This window comes from Mastacembelus armatus, chromosome 14 (genome assembly GCF_900324485.2).
Source record: "Mastacembelus armatus chromosome 14, fMasArm1.2, whole genome shotgun sequence".
Taxonomy (NCBI): Eukaryota; Metazoa; Chordata; class Actinopteri; order Synbranchiformes; family Mastacembelidae; genus Mastacembelus; species Mastacembelus armatus.
The window spans coordinates 9,962,315-9,974,372 of record NC_046646.1 but is presented as its reverse complement, the minus strand read 5'-3'; positions in this window follow the sequence as shown (position 1 = coordinate 9,974,372).

Sequence of the window (12,058 nt, the reverse complement as noted above, 5' to 3'; positions counted from 1 at the left end):
TGCTTGAGAGGCAATTCATCATGGCAAGCAAAGGATGAATGCATCAAATTTTATTTTTCATAAGAATATGACTGGATTTCAGTAATACCTCTTGCTTATATCTGGTACTCTGAAAAACAGTATGTATCGCATTTTAATGGATTGGTTGTTTTATATTTTAAGCCACTGGTAGAAAAATCAGTCACAGCCATAGTAAAGGGATATGCCACTAAATACAATATTCAATCTTTGATAATTAATCTTTTTGTGTGATGTAATTTAGATCACATTACACATTCAAATCATACTTCATGCCTTATCAATTCCACTTGAATATTAGCAGCTGTGAATCATGATAGCAAAGTAGGCTTACCACAAGAAACAATCAAAAGCAGTGTGTCCTCATATGCAGTTGAAGACCAGCAGAGGGTGATATTGTCAAAGGTAAGAGCATTGCATGCAGCTGTTTTCAGCATTCTCTTAGAACAGGCTTTCCCAAGGGCTTTTTAAAAGTTTCTTTACTGTATTAATGGAGAGATCCATCCATCCATTTTCTATACCCGCTTATTCCTTAACCAGGATCACAGGGATCTGCTGGAGCCTATCCCAGCTCTCTTTCGGGTGGGAGGCAGGGGTACACCCTGGACAGGTATTACTGTATACCATGAAGAGCAGTATAATTTCTGTTGTTTAAATAGACTTGTCACAGCTACAATAGTGAGTGAAGACAGATATACCTGTGTAGAATTTAACCATTTAGAACCATTTAGTGCACTACCATGTTTCTGCACAAATGGGAAACAAGCATAGGATTCTGGTGAAACGTTTCTGGACTGAGGCAAAAATTAATATTACAAAGTACAACCTGAATTTATGCATCTTCTTTATGTCAGCACTGTGGAGGGAGTAGCACAGCAGCCACACTGGCTACCTGAACAATAACTTAGCAGAATGTTACAATCCTGGACAGGACATATAATAAATTAGTGAAAATCAATCAGTAGCTTGCCGACAGATTTTTAATAACAACTGAGAAATAGCAGCAATGAAAATAATGAATCCAAACAAACAAGTGACAGTTTTATGGTGCTATAATTACAGCGTGCTGTTTTCATGTTTGCAGTAATACTACCACTAACCTCAAACCAGTTCACATTTTCTCCAGTGACTGCTGTTAGTTTGTGAGGCTGTGCTGTCAGAGTGCAGTGTCAAATCAACATCTCTGTCTGTATCATCCAATTGCAGAGCTGTCCCACCGTTTGGAAAAAAGTTTGCCTTTTCAGTCAATGGTCTTTATTTTCCAGAAATGATAAATTACCTTATTATTGCTAAACCTTATATCAAATATTTATGATATAACAACCAGAATCCAATTACTACAAGTACCTTGGGAGTGCTGTGCTGCTCACTGCAATATGTCTGCTGAAGTTCAAGTGCTCTTTTGAAAAACTCCATGGTCCAGAAGACCAGGCCCCTGTTTTTAAATTTTCAAATGTATTATTCAGTAAACAACTACAGGACACTGTGCAGCTCACAGCGCACTCAGCACAGCATTTTATGTGTGTTGCTAGCTGACCACTGAGTAAGTCAAACTTTACATCTGAAGTAACATGAAAACTTTATCCTGTGCCTAAAATATGTTCTGTCACACTTGAACAAACATCCCCAAGTTCGAGTCCTTCTGGGGGAGACTACTCATTCATTCATTCTTTTCTACAGCCAGTGCCTGGAATAAGGTACAGAACAGGCACCTAAAACAGGCCAGAGTTTACCACTATATATTCTGTCAAGGACATTAGTTGTTACTCTGATCTGTTATATAGAACAGCCCATTAATCTTAATTTTTTATTTCTTGCACCTAATATTTAATAACTTTATAAAATGTGTTCTCCACAGCCCCAATTCTCTACTGTAATTAAATTAGAGATTTATTGTACAAGATAGAAAAAAATATGACAGCCTTGAGATGAAGTTTGGATTTAGACATTAAACTCTATTTGTCTAACACAGTGCCTTGGATTATGTGTCCTGCTCCACATCTTTGCAAAGTTCAGGCCAGAGGTCAGAGCAGACAGTGCTGCAGAAGATCCTGGTGGACGGTTGTGCACTGTCGTGGCAGGCCATGCTACAATAGCAGCCATGTAGGGGCAGTGTTAGGAAAGGCAGCCAAATTACTATTTTTAGATGCATGCAATGTGGGCCACTGTTTTCGGGGTGTTGCGATGAAGTGAACTGTCCGGTCTACAAACCACAGCAACACTTTATTTTTTTTTTTGGTAGTAGGTGTAAATGAGGCAGGATGTTGTTATTCTTTTTGGTGTTTGTTTTGCTGTAGGCCAAGTGTTGTTCTGTGTTGATCTCTGAGCAGCAACAAAAACAGATGATAAAAACGCTCCTGTGCTCATGGTTCTAACCAAAAACACCAAGTATTATTCACTGCATATGGCAATTTTTAGTTTTAGAAATATTAGTGCCAATCTGGTTTTTATTTATTTACTTTACTTCCGATTAATAACAAAGCTTCTATGAAAATGTAGTAAAGTGAAATCCACATATGGTCTCTTTATTAAAAAAACACAACAATAAACATGTTGTCATCCATACATAAAGAAATCTCCACCAGGGCCAGTCAGTCACCTTGTTCCGAGCTGTAATTGCAATCCTCCTTTGGGACAAACAATGCAGGTTTCAATGCAGCAGTGAGATGTTGGCAGTGTTTATTAGATGCATGAATGAGTGAACAAAGTAAAGGATAGTCACCTTTTGTTATTAGACAGTAACTCACTAAAAGGCTCTTGGCCTGCATGTACTTTATCTACTCTTAAAAATGGATAAAAATGAAATTGGGTAAAGGGCGGAATCACTTTAACAAAGCCATAATTAGTGACACAGTTGCTGATGTTTACTATAATGAGTTGAAAGGAGTGGTAAGCACTTTGCTGTGAGTGCAGTCTAAGCTACTAAAAGTCAACCAATGTCAAGGCTAACACCTACAGAGGATCTCCATTAGCTGCCAAGGTTTCAACCCAGGCCTGGTTTCATAAAAATGTGAAGATCTGAATGTGGAAAATAGTGAGTCCCTCAGTCTACGTAGATATTATTCTGTATAGTCTGAAACCAGCAGATTTTACCCTTAATTCACGAATGTCTTAATCTATATCAGCATCACAGATCAGATGCCTCCTGCTTAAAAGTTTAGTTTTAGCTTTTGTGTGTGTGCTCCTTAATATATTGCAACCCTCACTGAAAATCTCAAATTCATTTTAAAAAACAATGAGCAATCCTGTTTCTTTGCATCTGTATCACAGTGAAATCTTCCTAGTAAATGTTGCTTTGGATGAACTCGGCCGTTTAGGCAGGATTTCATTCGCACAAATGAAAAAACTCAGAAAACACATTTTGTTTTCTAAATGTTCTAATTCTTTTTTTTTTTCTAACACCACATTTCAATGTTAAATGATCCCATCAAATATCACGTGGACTAAAGTGCACGTCACAGTTTTCCCAGTTAATGTGAACTATGGGGAGCATCGATTGAAAGTCAGCCAGAGGGCACAAAGTCTAATGTTAGTTCTGTCCTTAGAAACATCTGTTGTTCAGATCTCGTCAGACAGAAAAAGAGACAAGGAATGTTTGAGAAAACACAACATCAATAATTAAAAGTGCCAGGCTAATTTGTTTTGTTCTGTAAGTGCTTTGCCTGTGGGATATTCAGCTAAAGACACGGGAATGTTTAATCAAATTTCCATTAATATTCATCTCTGCTGCAGCACCTTAGCTCCCTCTGGTTACCAGCAGGCTGTTGAAGTGAAGCTTCCTAATTACCAGATTTTTAGACTTTCATTTTATCTTTTTCTCCATTTGTGAGAAATCTGTTCAACTAAATATTTTTTGCTGCTCTTTCTTACAAAGACACATAGAGGATTGCTATGTGACAGTTTAATTACATACTCAATATGGTAATGGACAAGTAACCCCCCCCCCCCACCACAACCTCAGTGAAATGGACTCTTTTCAATTATGTATTATCACGGTTTGTTTTCATGCCAAGAAGAAAAGATATAGTGGTGTACTGAAGCAATTCTGGCATCTGCAGACAGTAAATACAGTCTTTGACTTGAAATTTGCCAAATTATTACAAAACGCTGTGATTTATTCTTCTACATAAAACATTCCCGTCTTTCAACAGATGCTAGGGCTTGTGCTAGTAATAAACACTAGGACATACATGTATATAATATGAAGAAGGTGGAAGATAAAACTATTTTTTCAAATACTGTACCTGATAGACATTTATGAGATTATCTATTTGCAAAAACTGATTTTCTCTTAAACCACAGCTGCTGCTGTTGTTGTTTTTGGAGCAGAAATCTAAATACAAATTGCTCTCAGCTCTCAGTGTGACATGATTGGACACAGATAACAAGTAATGCTATCTGAAGTAAGATCTTTTAGAGATTGAAGCATAAGGTCATGATTTTCCTAATCTACACTAATACATTGTGTTGTCTATATCTTGTCTGTGTTATTACAAATGAATGGAGATAAAATATTTACAGCAGATTTATCATATAGCCCTGATGTAAACCTGCACATTGTGCTCCCAAAGTGTCAGTGTGATCAACATATCAAAGGTTTGTGTTTATTGTGACATTTGCTGGTTCCATCTTTACAAATGTGACAAAAGTGTGATGCTTCCATGATATTAAACTAATGACCTTTTGAGTTTTGGACTATAAGTTGGATGCATTACGACATCTGAACAGGTCAATGGGCATATTTCACTATTTTCTGACATTTTAATGTTTTAAAATTAAAATTAAATTTTAATTTAAAATTATTAATCAGAAAAACAATCTGAAGATGTTATGATCATGAAAATAATTTAGTTTCAATTCTAAATACAATATCTCTACTTAATGGAAGAGGATAGAAAAAATCAGCATCTAACCTACCACCTCAGTAATAATACTACTCCGGTTTCCTCCCGCTGCTTCCCTGGCATATTTGAGAAAGAGACCAAAAACCCATGGCCATATGACATGCAGTTGACTTACCTTTAATTCAAAGTGAATTGAGTATTGAATTGCCACGTTGCACATTGAATTGCTAATTGCAAAATGCATTGCCAATTGAATAAAGATGCCAAAAAGCCTCCCATAATAATGGGTAACCAGTGAAAGTCACATCAAGGCTGTAGCTGGGTTATTCAGGGATTTTCTCACTCTTGCTCATGCCTTTGTCACATCCTATTTAGATTATTGTGATGCAGTTTCTACATGAATAACAGCCATCCTTAAATCATCTTTGCTTTGTTTAAAGTTCTGCTGGCAGCCTCCAAGAAAAGGTCTCTTTATCAAGACTCATATTTATTCTGTTTAAACCCCTTAACACAGTCTCTTAGCACATTTGAAATTGATTTAAAAATCCATTTAATTAGCTATAAGTCCTTCCATGGCAAAGCTCCAACATGCGTTCATTCTCCTGACTGTACAGTATATGTATTTATACAGGTCCATAGTATGAATTTAGGCTGTAACACTCAAGAATCCCACAATGATAAATGCGTGTTTTAAATGTGCTATGATGCCATATACACATCATTTACTGCATTTAACTTACCATTATAACATTGGGCAGTTACAGTAGTTCACACAGCTTGGTAATGATCTATGTAGTAAATTTGCCAGGTGGCATGCACACGCTTGAGTCTTTTCATTAGGCCCATAAACACTGATCAACACTGTGTGTCTGGTAGTTAGTGAATTATGCTGCCTGTGCGGATACTTTAAGAACCACAGTGCCCCATTCACTAAGTCAGCTGTTTGCAGCAGGATTAAACACACCGTGGTAAATGATTAAGGTGCTCTGCTTTTTTTTTTTTTTTTTTTTTTTTTTTTTTAAGTTGAACTCATGAAACTATTAGGTATTGTTTTTCACAAACTGTCTTTCTTTATGGATGGCATTGTTTTTATCTGCTTGGCTATATATATCTATGAATTGCAGAGTTTGGTCTGCTGGTCGACCAATCTTCCACTTTGGTTTAGGCTGAGATCTCCGAAACTCTTTGCAGATTGGCCTGGTCTCTTCTCCCAGCCATGAACTCTAGGGGATGAACCTTAATGACTCTGCTTATCCTCTGGCTTTTCCACTAGCACTCCTATCAGGTTCACCATTGTGGGTGTGAGTATAGTGTGTTCAACAACAATACTGATTGCACTGTCATTAGATTTGGTACAGACAATCATGTACATTTCAGAATGAACTTGATAATAACTTTGGTGATCCCCTGAGCACCATCATGTCAGTCTGTCTGGTATTAACTTCCGGTCAAAAGTACTGAGAACAGTTTTTCAGTTTTTTAATTGAAATTTAACTACTGGGTTTAATGTCTCAGTGTAGCCTGGAATTTAAAGCATATAACAAATTAACACTTGGACATAAAATCTCATGCAATCATTTGGTTTAACAAATTTTAATCTTTTGACTCATTACAGTAGCCACATTTTGCAGATACAGCTGTGCAGATAACCTTACATACCCCTGACACAATTTGAGAAATATTGGACATTTTTTGGAAACTATAACTGATGGTCCATCTGTCATTATGAAACCAATATACTATTTGCCACAGAACAATATTATCCAAATGTTGCATAAGAGGGTGTACTAACACAGTCTGTTCCAACACTGCTTTTCTGCAGACAGAGAGTGATCAACAAAAGTTGTAGGAAAAGCTGCAGAAATTGTTTGCACCAGCTCTCAAGGCTTCATTTACTTTCACTGCTGCAGAACAGCTCTAAGTTGTTAACCTGTTACTTCTTCCATGGAAAAAGGTCTTTTTATTTTTTGATTTTTGTAACCTAAACTTTTATTTTTTCACCTCTGGCAGATTACGTCTTATTTTTGTACCATTTCAGATTATTCACTGGGATTAAACATCTTAAATTTCAATATAAACTGGAAAAATTGGGATGTATGCAAACTTTTGACCAGTTGTGTATGACTAAATACTTTATTACCAAAAGAAATGAATGTCTCATCAGCTTGTATTATAGTGGTGTTTAGTAATATGGTATTCTAAACATCTGTATGTTAACATTGTCGTTGTTATCATGATAAACCAACTACATGCTGTTTTTACTTACAGCCTCACAGAATCACAGCTATATACTCCTGTCAGCTTAGCTTTTCAACTATTAAATACGTGATATATCTGAACAATTAGTGATGTAGTGTCAATCACCAGTTATTGCATTATAACACATACTGTGCAACCATTGACAATGAATTTGAAACCAACTAAAATAATCTCAAAGGGTAATAGATGAATAGATGGAAAAGACGTTCTGTCTGTAATCCTGTAAACTAAACTGACACCACCTACCTGGAAATGATAAAGAGAAATGTTACATTAACTATAACCTGAGGTTACCACCTGTACTGTAGGAAAAACACAAAAGCACCCTCTGCTCTGGACACGACTTAGAGCTATCAAAAAACAAAGTGGCGTCATGGTTGGACACGTCACAGAAATATGTTGACTTGCCTGTGCTCCATCTCAAACACATCAGCCTCACTGTAGCAACCTCTCATGCTGATGGACTCACTGGCTCTTGCAGTTCCTGACTGGTGTTTCTTCCAATCATTTCTGTTTATAAACAGTTTTGTTTAGCTCTGAACCATAAACCTTTGTGTAATAGCAGTCGGGCAGTTTGTGATGTGAAAACCTGCAAAAGTAAAACATATTGCGTAAAATAAGATTTGGATGGCCAAGATCAAACAGGCAGTCTCTAAGTGAAGAGCAATAAATGACGGCCTGTTGTTTAAAATGTGGTGTGTTTAGAGGACCAGAGCACTTTCTGTGGGCTCAAACTCTTATGTTGAGCCATAAATACAGGCATTTTACAGGAGGCCTTAGGAGAATGAAACATAAAAGGTTTTATCGTGGAGTTTTATTGCACTCAGTGAGCTCTCTTTATCTCCTGACCTTTCCATGGGAGCTTCAGACCACTTATTGCCTCTCTGACCTTGGGTACCATAACACAAAGTACAATATCATCATTTCATCACAAGAATTTTACAGGCATTAATTTTATTGTTTAGCCAAATGTAAACCCTCTCCTGGGAGCCACTTTGTAAGGCAGGCAGGTTTACTACATACTTTCTGTGGTTTGGTATTTGGCACATGCAATATTAATACAAGGTAATCCATTTCACAATAATCGCGATTTTTTTTTTTTTTTTCCACAGTGTGTGATGTTGACTGGATGCAAGTTGTGATACTGAAGCGAAGTCTGCTGCGGTTTGATCAGCTGAGCATCCAGGAGTGAAGCACATTATCACACTTTTTATTTGCTGCCTCTTGATCCGTGCCTGAGAATAAATAATGGCAGGAGATGCCCAGTGCATCCTTTGGATCTGAAGACATTGTTTACAACTGGATTTCTCATCTTTAATTACCCGGTGCCAACCCTCATTTACGTTTTCTGCCCAAAGAAAATGAGGCCGCGTACGCATCAAAGCACTTCTGCTGTGCTCTTTACAATTCTCCCAGCAGGCTTTGGCCCTTACGTCACCTTAAAATGTGAAACGCAGAGCCGCACACGTTGCTCTACATCCAATTTCACAGGTTCTTGTGCTGAGTAATGGTGCTAAAGCTTAAAGATTGAAAAAACAACAATGATACAGACCCAAAAACGTGTATTAATTTAATGAAGCTGTTACACAAAAGGAATAAAAGTAAAGAGTGTTAGCTTTTTATGACCTGATGGTGCTGACATTGTTTTTTTTTTTTATTATTATTTTTATGCCAGCATCTGTCACTGCATGACAGTTGTTCACACTGAATTTTAACCAAAGATTACAACCGATTGAAACCAGAGGCCTCGTTGATGACTTAATCACAGTGGATGGCTGATATATTTGATTGCAACTGTGCGCTCTCTCTTAACAGTGCTACGTGTGATGCTGGATATGCCTGTATTTAGGCCACTCCACTCCCTCAGGCTTACAACTTGTGTGCATAATTCTCTGGGTTATAACAAGCAATTGCTATATATAAAACAAGGTTAATTTCACATACTTTGATAGATTTGTATTGACAAGTGATTGAGCATTTGCTGCGTATTGTGTGAGCGCAGTGGCTGGGAAAATATTTGAAAATGATTGCACATCATTTCTAATTAACCTTCAGCAGCTAAACGCAGTACAGTTTGTGTGCACTCACTCTCATTAACTGAGAGGTTCATTGTTTATCAGCACGATACCCGTGTTAGTCTCTTGGAGTGATGCCAGAACCGCACCACGTTATTAACTGCACCCACCATATGGCCGACACTTCATAAATGCCATTTTTACTTAAACTCCATAGGCAGTTATGGAAAGGTCTGCTGACATTTACACTCAATTGAATCTTGCTAAAAAGGCTGCGTATCAGACGGCGAGTGAGAGGCTCCCTGAGCAGATCTCATTTGCTACTGTGGAAAGTGGGAAGCATGCCCAAGGTGTGCAGACATGGCCCTGCAATGATAACCCGTGTGCTCTCCCGAACACTTCTTACGCTTATTGAAATGCTGTCGGATATTTGCCGGAGAATTCCTCACTGAGGGAAACTGTGTTATCCTCTGGGAAACCAGAGACTCAGTGTACAGATGCAAAGGCTGCAAAGTCACACTGGCATGAATTGAACCAGTACATTAAGAGGCAGGTAAGAAGGTAGGTATGATAAAAAGGACAAATACAGCAACATCAGTAAGTATTTATTTTCTGGACAATTTGTTTTCTTTTAGATTTAATTTTAAATGAATAACTGTTTCCCCTTTGCATTAAACTCAAAAACTGAAGTCACTCATTTCCAGAACAAATGCTGTAATTTCTCCCTACTGGAAATGACAGCTTCTTGTTTGAGTCTTTACAGGTTTGTGTAGCTGGATTTGGACAGTTTATCCCATTCTACCTGTTGGATCCTCACAAACTCCATGAGATTGGGCTGGAAGTGTCTGAATGTCCAGGTCTCTCCACAGATGTTCTGTGCGGTTCTTTTTTTTTTTTATCTCATTCTAATTTTAGATTTCACTTGTAATACAATTAATAGTAAAAACACAACTTCAGCATGTGCCTTCATATCCACTAAGACATACTTAGTCATATGTAGAGGACAACAGCTCTGTATTAGGGATTTTATTAATGTGAACATCAGTGGCCCATATTAGAAGTTCCATTACGATATTAAGGTTTAAATTGGATTACATGGTTAAATACATTTAATATGCTCACATTACTTTGAGAAGTTATAGCCAAGGTCTTGCAGTTTTTTTTTTCTAAGTCAAGAGGAGCACTCAGAGAAAACATTAACAACCCCAATCCCTCCTCGCCGCACTGATTATTTCTGTCCAGTTCATTATGGAGAACTGAGCCATGTATAGTGTAGTGCAGGCTGCATTAAGGGGATGTCCTTTTTTATTTATAAGTTGTTAATACACCAACTCTTCTGGTGTGTACATGTTTTGTTCAAGAAATTGCGCTTAATTATGATGCAGTTGTTCTACCCACTGTGTGGCACGAAAGATGAGAGTTGGATGCATCGCGTCCGAGATCTATAAGTACAGACTCCATAGCTGGTTCTGCTGCATTGGTTTTACAGCGTCTAACAGTGTAAAACACACACATCCTTGTTTAAACCAATGACACTGTGAATGATAACAGCATTACAATATCTATTATCAAAACAGAAAGTAGGAGAGACATGTAGTGACCAATACTGCAGGCAAAAAATGGATTTAATCGTCATGTCTTGACATAGATAAATGATTAAAGAGGATAAACCCCAGGCAGAAGAGTAGTTGTCTGTAAAAAAAAAAAAAAAAGGAATTCAATACCTGCATTTCAATAGTTTTCAATCACATTCCTGTGCAGTACTGCAGTGTGGACTACAGAGTGTGCTTTACATGACAGGGAAATCATAATGAAAGAAAATAATGGAATTCCAGAGCCTGAAACTCTCCTGTAAACCTAAAATGTAGCTATTAGATGTTTCCTCTGGCACTGTGATTTGGTAAAACCATACAAGCTGCATGTTGCTCAGGCTGCAGATGCTACAGACTATTGATTCAGTCAGAAGTAGACAGATCTGCAGTGCTCTAAATGAGAAGCAGCAAAAAAACAAAAAGAGAGATCCCATCAAGTTTGTTAGTCGACACTAAATCGAGCTCAAATGCCTTAGTAGAATTGTATCCAGCGCTTGATTATTAGCATATGTTTGAGATTTGCTGCAGCATCACTGACAACCAGAAATTACTGAGCAATCAACATGTGAGTTGGTAGAGGAGACTGCAGGCTGTGCAGCTGGTGCACTTGCTGTTGTCCATGATACCTGCAATGTAAGTCTGATTGCCAGGCAGAGCACAATTAACTTGTCATGTTGATGTTGTAATAATTGGAAGGCCCGTGTCTGTACAAGCTTAAAGATGTGTCTGCACTGATCCGTGTCTGCTTTGTGTCTGACACACAGCCTGTTTCACAGATAATCCCTTACTTGCATGGCAGGTGATAACGTTAACTTGAGGCATCTTATCGCTTTAGGTTTTGTTGGTCTGATTCCTGTTGCCTAAAAGACAAACCCATTAGATTAACATCAACATCGCATCGTATCTTAATGTATATAAATTACTTATTGGTTTCTTTTGTTTTACACTACTAGCTCCACACACAGACCACTACAGCATGTCAGTCCTCAAATTAGGTTGCGGCTCCTGGACCCACTGCATCAACTATTCAAACATGAGCATGAATTCAAATGACTGGCACAGGAAAATCAATTAAGATTCTAACATATAACATTAGTTAGGTCACTTAAGCACAACTAGTGATTAAACGGTGACAAGTCAGTGCACTAGATCTCACATCTACAGTCTGTGCACACAAACACCTGCAGGGGACAGCCTAAGATTATGCTGCTACTGTGCAGGACTACTGCTGCATGAGTGCTGCTACACATCTGAGCAAAACAAGGAGGGAGATTACACACACACACACACACACACACACACACACACACACACACACAAAGTCAGCAGT